Consider the following 19,390-nt stretch of genomic DNA (forward strand, 5'->3'; position numbering starts at 1 on the left):
AAGTAATTGTGAAGACATCGAACAAATATCGCATTTCCCTGAGTTTTGAGCATTCTAGCACATATCTTGAAACAGGCTGTATAAGTACAAGATCTAGCAGTTTTGTAGATAAGCATGCCTAACGATTCCCGACCATGCGTCAAGTCTACTGGATATCGAAAAAAAAAACAGTGCAGAAAAGCAAGCAAACAAAATTGGAATCGAAATCACTTTTGCAGCTTCTCTAAGAAGCGAGTAATATAGTTTTTATTTAGTTCTTAATTCAGCTGCATTTTCTTATGCGTCAAAACATCGGAAGCGTTTTTCTGCCCCACAGAAAAACTCGGGATGGAAAGGGAATATGCTAAACAAGGGAATCGTGGAGCGAAGGCCATAGAGAAAGAGGCTAAAGAGGGTGAAATAATGAAGAATAACATGGTGAAGAATAGATAAAAAGAAATGTATCTTGAAAGAAACAAGAAGGTGGAGAAATACGAAGAAAGAGTTCAATCTGCGTTCACCAGGCGGTCGCGAACGCAGATTGAGGGTATACATATTTCGTGTATACATAAGTGATTCGCAATCGCTACTTTGTGCTGACCGTACCTTCTCAACTGTAATCAACGAAGAATACTTTCCAGCAAGAAAAATAAAATCTACCAGTCACACATATTTGATTCTTAATTGTTTATTTAACATTCATTTTGCCACGTAGAGTGGTCTCAGTATTTTCTTGCACATAGTTGTCCATCCGCCGTCCGCTGCCCGGTACACTCGCAGCCATCTGGACAGCCACTGCCATCGGAATTGCAGGTCTAAAAAAGAAGTTCGAAGATACATCACCGAGAAACCGTTAATCAGAAAAACTCACATATATATTTTTATCAACTGTACAACAGCCCTTTTAATAGGCGAAACCTACAAGGAGGCCGACCAGTTTCGTTTATAAGAGACCATTCGAACTAGTCCATTCCAACAATTTTTTAAATAAAACGTACACTAGTTATAGCAGTTTCTTAAGCTACTAGTGGCGAAGGCTACCAGTGGAAGGCGTGGCAATGAGGCCGTTTTAATGTAGTAAGCCTAATCACATGAACATTTCTTCGCTGCTGGTAGCGCCCGCACGACTACCACTGAGCTCAGCTTTACATATTCATACAGGAGCTTTGACCAGAGGGAGCTGCGTTGCTCGCACTGGCCCGTCCCAAGTTCGCTGGCATTGGTCGTTAGGGGCACGCAGAAAACAGACGCGCGAACGCGTCCCCCGTGTATCCCGGCCGCAGTCCGCCCACTCATTCAGAGAGGGAGACGCGCACATCGCGTTCCATTTTGAGCAACCCCGTCTCATTATTGCGTTTTTTGTCCGCTAGGTTTTGCGTTCTGGCGTTGCAGTCGCACTGGAAAACTCGACTGTACGGTGCCTTGTCTTCAATTGCCGACTGTCGTAATGGCAGATACAAGATCGTTTTCGGCATTCGGCATTCCACGGTCGCGTAGGTTAGGCAAGAAGCTCCTACGCGTAGCGTATTTGGGGAAGCGTGTTTATTTTGCCATGTTTTTATGTACTTTCTGCAAAAACGTGGAGCCATTCCACCCTATAAAAGTGGATGATAAGCGGATATGACGAGCGAACTCCCTCTTTTGCTGTCGTTGGCGTTCTTCATAAGCGCCTTAGACGCTGAGCAGCGTTTGTGTCGAAATGCGACACTAGCCGTCACTTTCCACGGCATTACGAAACGCACGCCACGCGCCAAACCGGACTGCTTCGCGAAGCAGTACATGTGCAGACGCTCCGCCCCCGTAGCTTTCCTTTCATTGCCACGAAAAGTTGTCCGCGAGTAGAGCGTTGCATTTTGACGCAAACGCTGCTTAGCGTCTAAGGTACGAGTAAAAGGCGCGACTTTTTCAGGCACGCAAAAACGCAAAGTGACAACGTATAAAGTAAAAGAAATACATATATTTCGCTTGTGAGGGCTGCGTTTCGTGTCAAAATGCTACATATAGAAAATGAAGGAATATTTTATATATCTCACGCAGAAAATACGGAGGCAATTCTGGGACTACATTTATTAGCGGTAGGATACGTGCATTGTGCCTCTGTAGCCTTCGCTTCATTGCCAAGAAAAGTTGTCCGCCAGTGTAGTTGCTGCCGGGGGGGGTGGGGGGGGGGGGGTCAGATGTTTATGCAGCGTAGCACCGCGGCGAACACGGGCCGCTTTTCTTGCTATCGCATTCATTGCTTCGCCCTTGCGGCGAAACTGTGACTTTTTTAGCCAAAAGTTAGAAAATACAATATGAGAAGCAGGCGAGTGCAATCAGTTGCATTTTGCTGACCGTCACCTTGCGCGCTACAGACGATTTTTCGTTTTGTAATTCATTATTTCTTAATAACGTTTATTTAAATAGATTACTAAATATTGATTTTAGGCCAGAAATGCGACTTGCAAAATTGGAAAGCGTCTTCACAAACCCCCATTGCATTATTTGCGATAAAGAAATTCTCACGCACACCATTTCTTCCAAGCGGCAAAGAAAGCCCGCGAAATACAAAAAGAACCACGTGAATTGCGCATTCGCGCACAACGAATGTGCTGCTCTCAGCCGTGGTTTGAGCGTATGAAATAAGCTGCGGCCGCGCCGTGCCGGCTCCGTTGCAGCCGTAGGCCGATAAGTTAACGGTGGTTTCTTGGCCCGCGCTCGCTAAAACTTGCACCGTCATGTGCGCCATCTGGCTGACGCGGGCAACGAAACCATCGCCAACTTATCGGCCTACGGCTGCAACGAAGCCTGCGAGTCGAAGCCGCAGCTTATTTCGTTCGCTCACGCCACGGCTGAGAGCAGCATGTTCTCTGCCGCGCGAATGCGCTAGTCACGTGGTTCTTTTTGCATTTCGCGGGCTTTCTCTGCAGCTTGGAAGAAATGGTATACGTGAAACTGAGCAAGGTGACTGTCAGCAATTTGCAACTGATTTCACTCGCCTGCCTCTAATATTGTATTTTTTTAACCTTGGCTAAAGATAGCTGGGACACCCGGTATATAGGTCAAACGAATTCACGCTTAAACATATATATTTTGCCACATACATATATTCACCGAAGGCTGGTTGTGACGGTAAAAAATTTCAGCCAGTTCCACAACCTAAAAGCAGTCGGACAGGGAAACTGCAAACGCACGGGTGTGTGTGATTGGCTATCGAGATCACGTAAAAAGACAAGGCAAGGTACGTGGGCGTACAAGAGGGTCACCTAGATAAAAAACGCACACTTCGCGGGATTCTGTCTATGACGGGAGCAAATCATGTGAGGCGAAGCGTTCTATTTGATGCCATTGCCCGATTCCACAGGTCACGTGACCTCGATATGCGCAATCATTTGGAAGCGCGCGTATTAGAAATCTGGCGGAGCGTTTACGGCAACACGTAATCTCGCTAACCAATCAGATACACTGGCGTGCTAACACCCACGCTTAACGTCGCTTTTCTCGACGTAGAATTGGGTGTTTTTTGTTTTTGTTTTTTTAGAAGGACTTGTATCTTCGAGAAGCTCTAGCGCACGAACAAGGGCCTCGCTTTATTAATCGGTCAGAGCTTCGAGAGGACGCCAGTCGGCGACGCTAAGCGGCGGAAATTGGCAAAGCGTACTCGTAAAGTTAAAACGTCGGCACTGTAAGCCGCTCCCTTGGTGTAAAACCGGCGCCAATAAAAATCGCAGTCTAATATTCGAGTATCTGGGGATATGTGAGGTACGAGTTTTTGCCTAATCGAAAAACGCCAAGGACAAGATACAAGGTAGCGAACGGCCTCAAGCACGGAGTCAAAGAATGCTGCGCATTAAAATGTGAGCGACGCATAAGTATCACAATCTTTGACCTGAATTAGTCTGCCCAACGAGCGTACTTTAAAGTTGGTGGCATGCAGGAGAAGGTTGCTGTCGACAGCGCCGTTGAAAAAAAAATTTGTTTTTTTTTTTGGTTCTACGTTTCGCACAAGCAGAACTACAACAAAAAAAAAAACCACAGGAAAAACGTAAATGAAGTCTGAAAAGAAAGGAAAGAATACAGAAAGAGATAGAAAGAAAGAGGGAGCAAGAAATAGAGAGGAAGAGCGAGAAACAGATAGAAAAAAAGATGAAGCCAGCAATAGACAGATAAATCAGTTTTCAGAATTATTAAAAACATTTGCATAATTTAGTTCCACTTGAATGCACATGCATAATTTTGTTGCACTGATGTGAAAGTTCCAGTGGAAGGGCATAAGTGGACAAAGTTTGAGAAATACTGAAACTTTGCCTTTTAATTGTCTTCTGCATTTTGCATTTGTTTGGTGTTTTTTCGGGACACACTCGATTGTGTCTCGTTATTTACAGTTATATTAATACAACCTTTAGCAGTTTGACAAATAAGTATGCTCTATCCCTCAGCAACCCCGCGTCCAGTGCACTGGGCACAAGAAAAAAAGCGGTGCACAAAAGCAAACGAAGATAAAATTGGAACTGATTGCAGCTTCTCTAAGAGACGAGCAATATCGTGTTTTTTTGTTTTGTTCGTGACTGAGCCGCACTTCCATATGTGGCCCCTCAGAGTAAGGAAGACGTCCACGAGGGAAGTATGTGAACTTATTTTAGGAGCGGTCTTCACAAACCAAAAGTAATTTAAATCATGCGAGCTAACATATATCCTTTCGAAACAGTGTTGCGAATAGGTAGCATTTGTGGTCAGAAGTTTGCTCGCAGTGCAAGAATGTATGGACGCACAGTTCACTAAACACTATGATGAAATTGGCACGCATCGTGCTAAACATGCGGAAAAAAAATGCTTCGAGGGAGCGTCCCAAGACAATCTGTAGCCCAGCCATAGAAATGGCGAAGCTTTCACTAATTCGCGCAAGGCTTGGAACAACGAAACTGGACGATTTTAAAGTCTAATCTTTTTGCATCTACGTTATTGCTCGGCTTTAGCTAGGTTAGTCACGACTCGGTGCTACAAAGCCCAGAACCGACCGTTCGCAGCTCTCATAGATCTGCGGGCACGTCGTCTTTGGCGTAGGGCTTCCATCGCTTCGGGCTCTTCTCGCAGCCGCCGTTGTCTTTGCAGTTCCGTTGTATGGGTAGCCTGCGTTTCTTATTCTTTCATATGCCAAGTATCTTATAGCGAAGCTCAAACCGGTGGTGGTGGTGGTGGTGTGCGGCGTGACCACTCTTACTGCGCATGCGCAAAGCGTCTCCACATACCTCCTCTCCACACATCTCCTCCCCACTCCCCCTCTGAAAGGCGGGCTCGACATGCCGAAACGCTGCTTCGCATCACCTCATGGTTCCCTTTAGCGGGAGATGATGTGTCCTTCTCCTGCACAACGCCGCGATGAGCGCAAGCGCATGCGCGTCCCCTCCCCCTCTCTCTCCTTTCCAACGCTCCCCCCCTCGCGCGCCTGACGACCGCGTTTCCCGCTCGCCCAGTGAGAATTAACGGCAAGGCTAGAGGGAACACACGACGCGCGTAGCGTTCCTCTTCGCGTTCTACGACGCGAGGTCGGTAGCATGCCAAACGAAAGCCAACGGAACGCGATCGTGCAAGTGCCCCGGCTTGGCATTGCTTCATGGTCCCAGTTAGCGGGGGATGGTGTAATTGTTTTCCTTCCTATCTTTCCTTTTATTATCTTTTGCTTTGTTCCTTGTATCTTTATTTTATATCTCTTTCTCTCTATTTCTTCATATTTCTTTCTCTTTCTCGCTATTTTTATCTTCGTTTCTCTTTCTTCTCTTTATCTCTACTTCTTTTCTCTTTCGTTCTGTTTATCTCTCTATTGATCCTTGTGTTTTTTCTATCCTTTTATCTCTCTGCTTCTTTCTCTCTCTCTTTATTTTTTCTTCTCTTTCTCCCTTTGTATGTTTTTGAGCGTTGTATCTTTTTGTGTCTTCATTCCTATTATTTCTATCTATGGCTTTCTCTCTCTGTCTCTCAGTGAATGAAAAAATTGGGGGACCCTTAAGCTTCGCCTTTAAGAGTTCAACGCAATAGCGAAATCCAGCCCCTAGTGCTCACTTCAACCACTAAGTGCATACTTATTAATTTGTATTGTTACACACACACGCACACAGACACACACACGCGCGCGCGCGCGAATGGTACAAGTTTTTGATCTAAAGCACGAGTCGCATGGCCTCCAAGATATGCGCCGCGCGTCCGCCATCTCGGAGGCCATAAAGAGCTGAGACATATTTCTCACAATGTCTCACAGATGGCAGCACATTACCTAGCGTTTGCTGTTTTCTTGATCAACGCCTCCTCTAGAAACTGGCGTTGGCTTGAAATGTTTTCCGCTAGATGGACGTAGTTGTCCATCTTTAGAGCTGTTTGACAGTTCGTGTGTGTTTTTAGCGGCGATGGCTGCACTATCCCGGCCTTTTTCGACGTAGCTTGATGGCCTCGCCTATGCACCTACAAATCGCCGAATGGGCTCGTTTTCGTCGTGACACCTGCCGAACAAAATGCGTTAAGGAGACTCCTTCCACTACATGGCATTTGTGTAGTGTTTTTTTCCGAAGCAGCTGCAAGTTACATGGTGGCTTTGTGGTAGGACACCTGCTTGCCACGCGAACGGCCCGGGTTCGATCCTCAGTGGAACCGAAGATATTTGTTGTTTGTTATATTTGTTTCTTTCTCGATTTTTCGCTCACGGACGATTTTTCGCTCACAACCAACGGTGCCGACGCCGACACCGGAATTTCTGCGACACGAGCTCTCTAACGCTATCGCGTTAAAAGTGAGTAGTGCGATTTCCTCAATTTCTGTGGCACATACCCGTGATGATAACCATTTCTTGGGCTAATTGTTGCCTCCTTCATTTTTAGTGCAGTAATAAAGAAATCAAACGGGATCATCATCGGAATTCCGCTATGAGCCCGACAAGGTAGCTTCAAAGGACGTTGGATTGCGGACGCTTGCCGCTTAAACTTTTTCCCCCTTCATGTTGCTTAACGCTGTGCGCGACAGCTATCTATGCTATTTTAAAGACGATAGTCTTTCTTGGGGAACTTAAACGCAGAAATTTTGGTCTGTCTTTCTGTCTGTCTGTCTGTCTGTCTGTCTGTCTGTCTGTCTGTCTGTCTTTCTGTTTGTCGGCACGTCCCTCGATTCAGCCACTCGGCCAAAGTTGAACCACTTGCCCAAGGGACAGCGGTCTTGAACTGGTACGGCTGTTCATACTTGTGAACGTTGTCGATCAAAAAGTAAATATCATGCATATCTGAGGGGCAACATCACTAGGTAAGTATTAGGTGGCGTGTTCCTTTAATAGAAAATGCATACATACGTAATTTTAAGGACCCTAGTTTCTTAAGCTGCGCTGAAAATGCATAAGAATGGAAGCTTGAGCGAGTTGGTATGCGTTCATCTTTGTTGAAACAGCGCTCACTAGACGACGACGAAGTAAAAGAAGGCACAGGACAGGCGCTGCCTGTCCTGTGCTGATGATGTTGATGATGTTCCTCTACACATGGCTCATACCCACTCTGGGGGATTGGCCAAGAATTGTAGATATGAAGATTTAAAACTACTTAGTTAACACAAAAGACAAGCAAACATAAAAAGAACTAGTGCAATAATTATTTCTACATTCAGCCCAGACTTCTCATCCTAACTAGAAATTAGAATAATGAAATTACTGTGGTACCGAACGTCTTCTTTTTTATTGATTTTTTTCTTATTGATTCATTGCTATTATCGAAACAGGTTTGCATTTAAGAACTTAAAAACACATTCGTTTTGTTTCCTGAAGGAAAGCAATTACGGCATCAAAAACATTCCTGTGGCTGACGCCCAAATCCGAAGCCCCTGTGCCTGTGCCTTCTTTTTACTTCGTCGTCGTCTAGTGAGCGCTGTTTCAACAAAGCTGATGCGACTGCGCTGAAATTTGCCTTCCTCCGTGCCCTTCGCACGAGCTCATTGTTGTGTTTCGGTTTGGGTTCTGTATTGCACTGTACGAATGCCATGGGTTGGTGTTGAAAAACTTTAGTTTTGAGAAGGCCAAGAAGGTGAAAAAAATATTTTAAAAATGAAAAAGCAGCGTTGTGGGCGGCCTTCAGGCTGCCGGTTGTGGGCGCCGCTCTGGCGTTCCTGTTTTACCCAGGCGACGTGTAAATAAAAGAGTGTGTGGAGAGTACTCGTTGAGTGCGGACGTTTCTCTGCAAAGGTCTTCGCCTGCTGCTGCGCCGGGACTACCAGCACGCAACACAGCACTCATGTTTCCCGACGTATTGCCAGATGGCGTCCATATCTCACACATCGCCTCTTCTATCGTCTTTACACGACATTTGCAGCGAAGCACGCAGATACGCGGCCATTTTTTTTTCTTTTTCTCGGGATAAAATAAATCGTTGTTGTATTTTTAAAGACTGTTAACCTACTGACAGGGCTAAAAGAAACATTCTTTCAAGGAAAAAAAGCAGAACGCTTATACCCATAAGCGCAATAAGTAAATCCCAGCTTCCAGTATACTGGACCCTGTTCTACCGTGAAAAACATCATACTTGCCGTCTTATTTATTTTTTGCCGGCTGTTCAATAGCCTGCGAACCGGAAAAGAACACCAAAAAATTTTCCTCTACCCTCAAAAAAAAAAAAGAAAAGCCTGAACGAAGAGCGGAGCTCGACGGCCTTCCTTGTTTATATTAAATTTTCGCATTCTTTTTCTTTTTCTATTTCTTTCTCTTTTTTCTATCTGTTTTTATCCATGTTTCTTTCTATCTCTTGCTCTCTCTGTCTATTTCTTTCTTTGTCTTTCACATGTCTTTTCGCCCTCCTCACCTTCACTACCTTTCTCAACCCCTTGCTTTGCTTTCCATTCAGGGCTATACCATGCTGTTATTATCTCTCTTTCTGTTTCTTTCTGCCTCTTTTATTGTCTCTCTCTCTATATCTCATTCTTTTTGTTGGACTAACTGTTGCCTTCTTCCTTATTAGTGGAACAGTGGTGAGTAGTCGGATTTACCCAATTTCAGGGGCGCATGCCCATTCATTATGATGATAGTCTTTTGGTTCGCCGGACAAGGAATGATTTGCTACATAGCTGTGCTGTTAATATGAAGAAAGAGCTCCATCTGCGTTCGCCAGGTGGTGGCACTTGCATGCTTGCAAGCGCCGCTGTTTACTTAGATTTCATTGGCCTGGAACTGGATAAAATTGTGTTTTGTTTTTTTTTGATCGGGAAAGGAAACGGGATATTTGCGAGGAGGACGTTGAAGAATTGACAGTAAAATTCTCACATGTTGGTCGCAATAAGAAACTCTATTATTCATGAAATCTAATCCTCCTCCAGCGCTGCAGCGGTACCTGGAAAAACATAAACACACGTTTTTGAAATAGTGCCGGCAAAAACTGACACTCTGGTCATTCGCATGCAGTCTCGTTCTTAACATGGCACTCTGTAAAGGCTCTACCGCAGGAGGAGCTCGCCTCTGGCAAAAAAAAAAAAAAAAAAATTCTTGTCTCTTTTACCCACTGATGTCCCAACGGTATAACAAGCTTAGCAATGATCACTTCACTCATTAACATTTCTTCTTTGCAGTGTAGAGGAATAATAATAAAAATAATACTAATCAATCAGTCATTTCTTTAACGTGCCCAGGAACAACCGTAAGGTCTTTGTGCAGGCGCACGCAGAAATAAAACAATGAATATAATCAATACAATTCAGACAGTCTTCAGAAATAATAAGAGCAAAAACGCATAGACAAAGAGAAATGAACACAAAAGGGGAGGAGTAAAATAAGAAAACATGAGAAATATTGAAGGGGAATGAAACATAATATTGCATATATATACAACAATGCGAAAGACGGAGAAGGGAATACTTTGTACATTGTGCCATACTATGTCAAGACTGTGAAAAGCTCGGATAAAAACAATGACTGTGGACTATGAAAAACGTCAAGATCAAGAAAGTTAACATTATAGAGACTGTATTCTGTGAACGGTAGAGTGTTTGAAGAAGCAGGCGGGTGCATGGAACGGTCTGTTCTCTCTGGTTAACTTACGTGGAATTCGAAAATTAACACAGTTCAGAAGTACAGGGCATGATATGATACCATGAACTAGCTTGTAAAGAAATAACAGAACATAACAATTTCATCGGCAGTGAAGTGATGACAATGATAATAATACAGCAGTATTTGAACGAGATCCAGAGCGATTTCTTGCAAAGCGATGGTTATATATGCTGAACAATTTTTTTTTCTCGACGGTAGGCCTCACAAGTGGGGCGACATTATCGCATGCGCCCTTCGTGCTACGGAGATGGACGGCCCGTTTCACCTCTGCTTCAGACGCATTTGTCGCCAGCGCTTGCGCGCTCTTACTGGCGCATAGAACGTACCATGCGAGGGGAGATTTTATTGATTTGGTCTTTATAGAGATATGATGTTGTTCATTGTGACGTGTTGCCATGACAAAGCAATGTGTGGGACAAGCCATTTTGTGCTGATGGTGAGTGGGTCACCACGGCAAGAGAATTTGTTATGGTGAAAGAGGAAGATCACGAACCACGAAAACAGAAGCGTGGTCGATATGTCACTCATTATGTCCTTTTTATTTCCTTTTTTGTCAATATTCATACTTCAAGTTATCAACGACAGGCTAAGATACTAAGTCTTGGGGAATACCTTAATGTGGTTATGTTCGAGTGCTTTCAGCAAATGAACGAACAAACGTTCACAGCAAGTAGGCGAGCGGTGGTCTTGAACGGCAGCTCACTGACCGCCAGTTCGAGCCTCGGGTACATACGACCTTGTGTGCTCCTACCGTGCGAACTTAAGCCTAGATGCTGCTCGTGGCCGGGCTCTTACGTACAACAGGAGGACTATTTTGTAAGCGTTCATTCACAAAACGAGGCGTTGACAGAACGAATGTCACGACAGGACGAGAAATAGCAAAGAGCCAATACGTGAGCTGGGGCAATTCAAAAATATTGCCAGAGCATGAAGAAATACAGAATAATTATATCTGAACATCAATATTGGCAGGCATTGCTTTTAAAACTTTAAATTGAAGAGCGCGATGAATTTACCAATTTATTTGTATTAATGCCTTCACGGTAGGTGGTGTCGCAATTTGACGATTTGTTCGGTCGTGGGGGGCTGGTAGCAATTTTCGCAAACTATCGGCGATGGAGTGGGATAAGCCAGGCACCACAGAGTTTCTTACAGTTACATAGAAGAAAAACTGGCGCTTCGAGCTCTTCTACGTATGGAATACTGGAATATGTTAGATTTGGACTGGGTTTGGACAGGCATCGTTTACGAAGAGCCCGGATATCTGGAAGACGCGTCTGGCTTTAACGCGTTCCTTGCTTCAAAATAGTTGATTTGGTATTGAAGGAGCACGAAGTAGGCTATTTATTTTTTATCATTGCACACAAGGACGTTTTGTTTACCATTGGAGGTTTATGCGTTGATGCACACTATTATGAAGCGAAAAACGTAATGAATGGCCGCTAAACTTGGCAGGCGGGCGGCAATGCCAGCGTTCACTGTGGGAATTTTTCTCGTCTGTTTCTTTCTTTCGGCGTTTTGTTATGCCGTACAGGTCAATACACTTTTGTTCTAGAAGATAATACGCAAAAAAAATGATCTGTTTATAACAGTTTCGTTTTTGAGAAGCTTTACTTGCGCAGTCGTGTCCACTTTTTAGCCGAAGCTTCCCTCAACACCAACCAACACAAGCCTCGCAGACACATATAAAGTCATTCCCAGCGCGGCAACTGCACCCCTTAAGAAATTCGCATAGACGGTGGCGCCAGGTTTCCTTCAAGGTATAATTATGAGAAACCAGGCCAGGCACAAATCAGGCCGATTCGATTTCTCTCAGGGCGCTATCCTGGACACTGTCAAATTCCGCCATGTTTTCAAATTTCGTAATGGCGGTATTTTAAGCCAATCTGAGGGACCGTGGATTTTCATGTTCTCGCCTTTCTTTCAGACACGTGTGGCACATACCTGTTTACCACGTGCCGCAGTGTACGGGTATGCGCCACAGGTGATTGACAGTTTATATCTATCCAGGAACGGCGAGAACAGACATTCGTAATTTAAATGCGAGAGCGTTAAGAATTACCGACATCGGCAGCATTGATTGAATAGCAATTCGCATCCCAGCAGGAATCGGACCCAAACATTCTGCGTCGCAATCAGGTAATCTACCACAGAGCCACGGCAGGTCTAGAAACTGCCTTAGAAAAACAGGCCATCAAGGCGTAATGTCGGTGCAACGGTGCAACGTCATTGTGGTTGTGGTGCTGGCTATGCAATTTTACAAGAACGCAATGAACACTACTTATGTACTCCTACGATACAGGCGTCATATCAGATTAACTTCCGTGGTTTCATTGTTGGCTCCCCTTTTATAGCAGTCTAACAAACATTAAAGTTGTATTGCTATGATTCAGCAAGCTATAGTGAAGCATTGCTCGACCCGTAGGAAAACATTAACGCAAGTTACGTATGATATTCTCATGACAGCATCATAACGCGCACTTACTTTCTATAATAATGATGTAGTACTCTAACATGAGGGGTAACGTTAATTCGAACCATAAGTTACCCTATAAATGCCGGTGTTTCCGACGTGCCTTGTAAGCCCACAATTTGCACACAGCTGCTGCATGGCCGTGTTTGCCTTTGACGCAAATGAAGTCATTCATGACATGACATCTAGTTAAGTATATATCGCATGTTTGTCATGCATTCATGCATGTGCAATCTTTAAGAAAATGAAATGTACTTTCTCGAATATGCAATTCAGGACCTGTCGTTTATGTTCTTCATGCACTCATGTCATGTCATACTAATTTCCCTAATTCGGTGTATACCCAGTTGCCGAAACGGCCTGAAGCGCACCAATACAGTGTTATGTAAATCGCGCCGTTCATGACATGCATGTGATGATTTGCCTTTTAGCTCCTGTCATTTATGTTCGTCATAAAGTCGTATCACGCAGTACCAGTTTTGGTGTATTTCAGGTTAGGAAAACAGCCGCGAGCGCACAGTGATTGTGGCATGTGAATCATGCTGTACATGAAATGCATGTCATGACTGTCATGTTAACACCTGTCGTTTGTGTTCATCAGACAGCCGAGTCGCGCAATACCAATGGTGGTGTATGTCAAGCTAGCGAAACGGCCTCGAGCAACTCATGAGCGTGGCATGTAAATCATGCCCAACCTGACATGCACCTCATGATTGTCATGTCGCCACCTGCCATTTATGTCCGCCGTACAGTCACGTCATGGGTTACCAATTTTGGTGTATACCTGGCTAGCGAAACAGCCACGAGCGCACCATTAGCTCGACATGTCAGTCATGCCCTACACGACATGCATATCATGATTTTAATGTTGCCGTCTGTCATCTGTATTCATCCTACAGTGACGTCAAAAATACCACTTATGGGGTATACCAAGCTCGCGAACCGATTGCGAGTGCACCATGAGTATGGCATGTAAATTATGTTGCACATGAAATGAATGTCTTGACTGTCATTTTCCCACCTGCTGTTTATGCTCGTCATAGAGTCACGTCATATAATACCAGTTTTCGTGTATGTCAAGCTAGCGAAACAGCCGCGAGATGCCCACGAGCGTGGCAAGTAACCTTGCCCTACATGACATGCATGTCATAATTGTCATGTGACGACATGTCCTTTACGTTCATCATGCAGTCATGTCATGCAATACCAATTTTCGTTTATATCAAGCTAGCGAAACGGCCGCAAGGGGACCATGAGCATGGCGTGTAAATGCTGCCCTAGACGACGTGCATGTCATGATTGTCATGTTACCACCTGTCATTCATGTCCGTTGCCCAGTCACGCCATGCAATACCAATTTTGGTGTATATCAAGCTAGCAAAACGGCCGCGAGCGCACCATGAGCTTGACATGGAAATCATGCCCTAACGACGTGCATGTTCTGATTTTCATGTTACCGCCTGTCATTTATATTGGTTGCCAAGTCACATCACCAAATAACAGTCTTGTCGTATACCAAACTAGCGAACCGGCCGCGAGCACACCGTGAGCGTGGCATGTAAATCATGCTGCGCGTGAAATGCATACTATGAGTGTCATGTTACCATCTGTCATTTATGCTTGTCGTACCGTGAGGCCATGAAATCCCAATTTTGATGTTTATCAAGCTAGCGAAACGGCCACTAGCGCACCATGAGCGTGACGTTTAAATCATGTTCTATAAGACATGCATGTCATAATTTTCATGTTACCCCCTGTGATTTGAGTTGTTCATACGGTCACAGCATGCAATACCAAATTTGGTACATGTCAAGATAGCGAAGCGGACGCAAGCGCACCATGAACGGGACATGTATATCATAGGGTACATGACACGCATGCCATGATTTCATGTTACCACCTCTCATGTATGTTCGCCGTACAGAAATGCTTCGTCATACCAATTTTGGCATATATCGATATAATTAAACGGTCACCAGCGCCCCGAGATCATGTCATGCAAATCATGACATGCATGTCGTGATTATCATGTTACGACCTGTCATTTATGTTCGTCATGCAGTCATGTCAAGCAATAAAATTTTTCTTTTATATCAAGCAAGCGAAGCGGCCTCGAGCGCATCATGAGCCCGGCATTTAAATCAGGCCCTACACGACATGCATGTTATGATTTTCATGTTACCCGCTGTCATTTATATTGGCTATACAGACACGTTACCAAATACCTGTTTTGGTGTATACCAAGGTAGCGAAACGGCCGCAAGCGCACCATGAGCGGGCATGTACCGTATTTATTCCAATCTAAGCCGATGTTTTTTTTTTTTCGAAAAACGATGTGCGAGAGTGGGGGGGTTGGCTTACATTCGAGTACAATGATGAAGTTTTTTTCCTGGCGTTGCGCATTTCGGGGGTGGGCTTAGAATCGGGGCCGGCCTAGACTCGAGTAAATACGGTTTGTCATAGCGTAGATGACACGCATGACATGATTTCATGTTACCACTTCTCATTTATGTTCTTCATACAGAAATGCTTGGTTGTGCCAAGTTTCGGTATATATCCATATAACTACTCGGTCGTGAGCGCCCCAAACCGTGTCATGTAAGTTATGCTGTACATGACATGCGTGTCATGATTTGCACGATAGGACCTGTCATTTATGTTTGTCAGACAGTCTTGTCACGCCATACCAATTTTGTTATATATCAAGTTAACGACACTGGCCGCATGAGCACCAAGGCCGTAGAATGTATAACATGCCGTTTATCACATGTATATCATGATTTTCATGTTATAACCTGTCATTTATGTTCGTCATACAGTCATGTTGTTCAATACTAATTTGGTATACGTCCCATTAACAAAACGGCCAGAATAGCACACAGTCGTAGGCGGCTAGATAGATAGATAGATAGATAGATAGATAGATAGATAGATAGATAGATAGATAGATAGATAGATAGATAGATAGATAGATAGATAGATAGATAGATAGATAGATAGATAGATAGATAGATAGATAGATAGATAGATAGATAGATAGATAGATAGACATGCTCAAACTCGCACGAGTTTTCTAAGGAATGCTTCGCATTTAAAAACACGTCCATCCACTTCGTAACGTTTGGCTCAAAGCCATAAAATGCAGCATTGAAATACTCACTGCTTCCCGTTCAAACGATTCGTACAATGCCGCAATTTCTTTAATAACACTTACTTTTTTTGTATTCTTGAGTGACACGTCAGAGCGCACTCAAAACAACTGCCGAAGCTTGCACCAAGCATTAAGGCACGCAGGCCTTAAAACAGCGAAACCGGACGATTCTGAAGACTAATCTGGTTGCTTGTAGGTTGTTTCTAGGCCTAGCTAGTTGATGAGGGTTGTTTCTAGTTCGTTTCTTGGTCGTTGCTAAGCTTTAGCTACGTAATGCAAGGTTGTACATAGGTTGATTCTCAGGGCAGAAATGTTCCGAGTTAAACCACCCAGTTATATAGGCACGACACGGATGTCCAAACTCCAGAGACAGAAACTCTCGCTGAAACCAAGTTTTGGCACCTCCAATACATCTACGGGCATGTTGTGGTTGGCGTGGGCCTTCCATCTCTACGGGGTCTTCTGGTAGCCGCCTATGCCTTTCCCATTCTTTAGTGTTGGGCTAATTGTTGCCTCCTTCGCTTTAGTGGACAAGTGGTGAGTAGTGCGATTTATCCAATATATGTGGCACAGATCCGCTTATGAGGATCATAGTTTCTCACAGCCGCCGTGGCCTTCCGCGTTACTTAGTGTTGGGCTAACTGTGGCCTTATTCTTATTTAGTGGATCATCGATGAGTAGTCGGATTTGCCCACATTTACCCTCATACGGATTTACCAACATACCAGTTTATCGGGATTACATTTTTCTGATAGGCCGCACAAATGTGCGTGGCACATTTGCGTCTGTTCGGCTAACTGTTGTCTTCTTCATTTTTAGTGGACTAGTGGTGAGTAGTGGGATTTGCGCAATTTCTGTGGCACATACCCGTTTATTTTCGAGAGAAGGTCGGAGACATTACGGCTAGCTTAAACACTTTCGCTGTTAAAAACGCTACGCATGCGTACAACACGGAGCATACCCACAGCGAAAGCTACAGAAGCGGCTTTTCTTGTGCCCATTCTAGACACCTTTGGGGTGAATGCTGCAGGTTTAGTCTCAACGTGCCGACTACACCATAAACCATTATTTTGGGATGTTCAGGACGTGTCCACTAAGCTTATTTATTCATTATTCTGCGAATAAGTGAGGAACTCACTACACGCATGTAAGGCAATATGTGCACTTACTTGATGCTGCCGCTGACCACGATGAATAATCACGGCTGAGCCCTTTGTAATAGGTGGGAAGCTTTCAACCCCACATTCGTAGCGCAATTCACATTGTACGACGTCTGGTTCTATTTACCCTTCTACCACGCTTTATAACACATCTTAACATGACTACCTGCCCGACATGACACCCGTTTAGGGTCAATTTGCGAAGTAGTTTCAAACACCGGCATTGGTCCGTGGTAGAATGGTCGACTGTCAAGCACAGGACCCAGGTTCAAAATCAGCTAGATCCTTGCTTTTTTTCTGAATCGCCGCGATTCAGGTTATTGACACCGGCGGCGGCGGTCAGCTACGCGACCAAATTCGACTGATGTGATCTCACAACAACTTTCCTTGTATAAATGCCTGACAGATCAAGGAATACACTACTTCGTTATGAACAATATTCGTTTGTGCAAAAGTTACATTGTCGAACTGTCCGGTGCCCTCCATTGCCGCTTCGCTCATAGCCTCAGTAGATTTGGAACATTGAGACACAAAAACAAGGAAACTATAGTGAAAGCACCACAAGCCGAATATGCAGTGTTGGTATAAAAAATATGTTACGTACTAAGCTATAGGAAAAGCAAGTACTTGAATAAAGGAATATATTTCACTTACACAGCAAAACAGAACAAGAAGATGAGGAACGTTACTGTATATCTGCCCATGGTAGTGGTCTTCAGGAAGTCAGACAAAGATTCTGCAATTTACCCGTTCAATGGTTTCTCCCACAGATATTGCTGCTTATATGGCCAGGCAAAAAACAAAAATACAGAGAAGCCATAAGTTTCATTTTCAAGCTAAAGAGTAGTGGCTGATTTGATTGACGCATTTTCACTGACGCGATTTCATTAGGGCTCATCAGTTACCGATCCGTGAATTCACAAACAAAGGTCAATGCGATTCCCTTTCCTTACGCTATTTCCTAATAAAATTGACGAAGAAAAAGCGGAAAGTAGAAGACTGCACTTTCATCACACTTCAATATCAGGGGTCACGACGTTCAGAGAAGAGCCAAGATGTTGTTCTTAGAATCAAGAGTTATTTTGAAGAAAGAAATATTTGTATAAACCAATATATTTTGCTATTACTGAGCTCGTAGTTTCTGAAATACGGGCTGTTTCCCATATTCAGAGGATGCTACAGCTGTTCCACCGCAAAATAAGTTGCTGGTCCTTGGAGGAGTTGCCTTAGCTGATAGTCACTGCAAAACACTACCGTTAGGTCTGAAATACTGTTTTAAGCCGCACCGGAAATCAATAGACGTTTTATTTTGCCGCGTGCAAAATCACTCGACTAGTTCCTGAAGATGAGCGAGCCAACTGCATTTCAGACTGCGTTGCTAGTATCAAGGGATGTAATATGCATCTCAAGTGTCCCGATGCTATCCAAGTCTTTGGTTAATTGTTGTTTGGAGAAGAAACTCATACCAGTAGTATCACAATAGGAAGGGTATTTTGTATTTATGCCGGACAGTTTGTTTTCAGAAAAAGCAATAACAGTCATAAAAAAGAATTTTCGGACGGTAAAACTTAAACCATCGGTAGTTAGACAACGTGCTATCCACCTTTTGTTAAAACATAACCTTGAGAGAATAGCTTGTAATGCCAAGAGGGCGAAATCACTTAATTGACACTTGTTTTTTTTCAGCGAAAACACATAACGAGATTCCATTTCGAGCAATTGTTTGAGAGAAAGGCACCTGGCAAGTCACTGTATCTAGTTATTTGCAGAACCGCCTTAACATATTTGCGTTTTTCAGACCATTTTCTTATAAGTAATTCTCAGGCGCTAGTTCAGTTCCTCTCGGAGGAGTACCGCGGCTGTTGTAAAGTTTTAAGTATTGATGTTGAAGACATGTATTACTCCTTGCCGCATGAGGACTTGCTACAATGTGGTAATGATTGTATCAACGAACAAGGGCACGAGACGGTTTTCACCCATAAATGTGGCTTTTCTAGAAATTCTTTCAATGTATTTAGAGTAGACGCTGGCAGGTTCGAAGGAAGGCGTCTACGTGCAGAAATGAGAGATATGCATTGGTTCTAAGGTTGCTCCGGTTCTTAGTGATTTATAGCTTAGCAAGTATGACAAACTTTTGGAAGCTTCCTTAGGTAACTCTGTTATAAGGGTTATTTGTTATGTGGACGATTACGGGATTTAATGTAGCCGTAAGGACGTTGAAACCGTGGTAACCTCTCGGAGCAAAAAATTTGAAATAAATGGAGGAGCGCTGAACTTTCCAAAGGAGTTGCCTGAAAATATTGGAATAAAATTTCTAGACATTTCCTTAACGTTTCAGAAAAACCACATGCGCTGGCAGTAGTGTCCTAGATCTTCCAAACCACTGTTGAATTTACCGTCGAAGCACTCGAACGTTATAAAAAACGGTATCACCATGTTTTGCCTGAAGTCTCCCCTCACCAATTCATGTGAGCACAAAATGAGTGATAGCTTTACCGCACAGTTTACACGTCTTTTAGAGGTAGGTTATCCTCGTGGTGCAGTGGCCACTGTCGCTGAACGTTTAGAGAAGTTCATTAAGTCCG

The 19,390-nt window shown here is 43.9% G+C and overlaps 1 long non-coding RNA gene across 1 annotated transcript; it reads right to left on the minus strand.

The window, feature by feature from the left end:
- Nucleotides 1-657: 657 nt before the first annotated feature.
- On the minus strand, nucleotides 658-17,789 carry LOC119405207 (uncharacterized). Its single transcript, XR_005186439.2, has 3 exons — nucleotides 17,460-17,789; nucleotides 9,239-9,305; nucleotides 658-794 (listed from the first exon to the last, which is right to left on the minus strand). It is a non-coding gene; the product is annotated as an uncharacterized LOC119405207 (long non-coding RNA).
- Nucleotides 17,790-19,390: the final 1,601 nt, after the last annotated feature.

Source organism: Rhipicephalus sanguineus, chromosome 9 (genome assembly GCF_013339695.2).
Source record: "Rhipicephalus sanguineus isolate Rsan-2018 chromosome 9, BIME_Rsan_1.4, whole genome shotgun sequence".
In the NCBI taxonomy this organism is placed as follows: domain Eukaryota; kingdom Metazoa; phylum Arthropoda; class Arachnida; order Ixodida; family Ixodidae; genus Rhipicephalus; species Rhipicephalus sanguineus.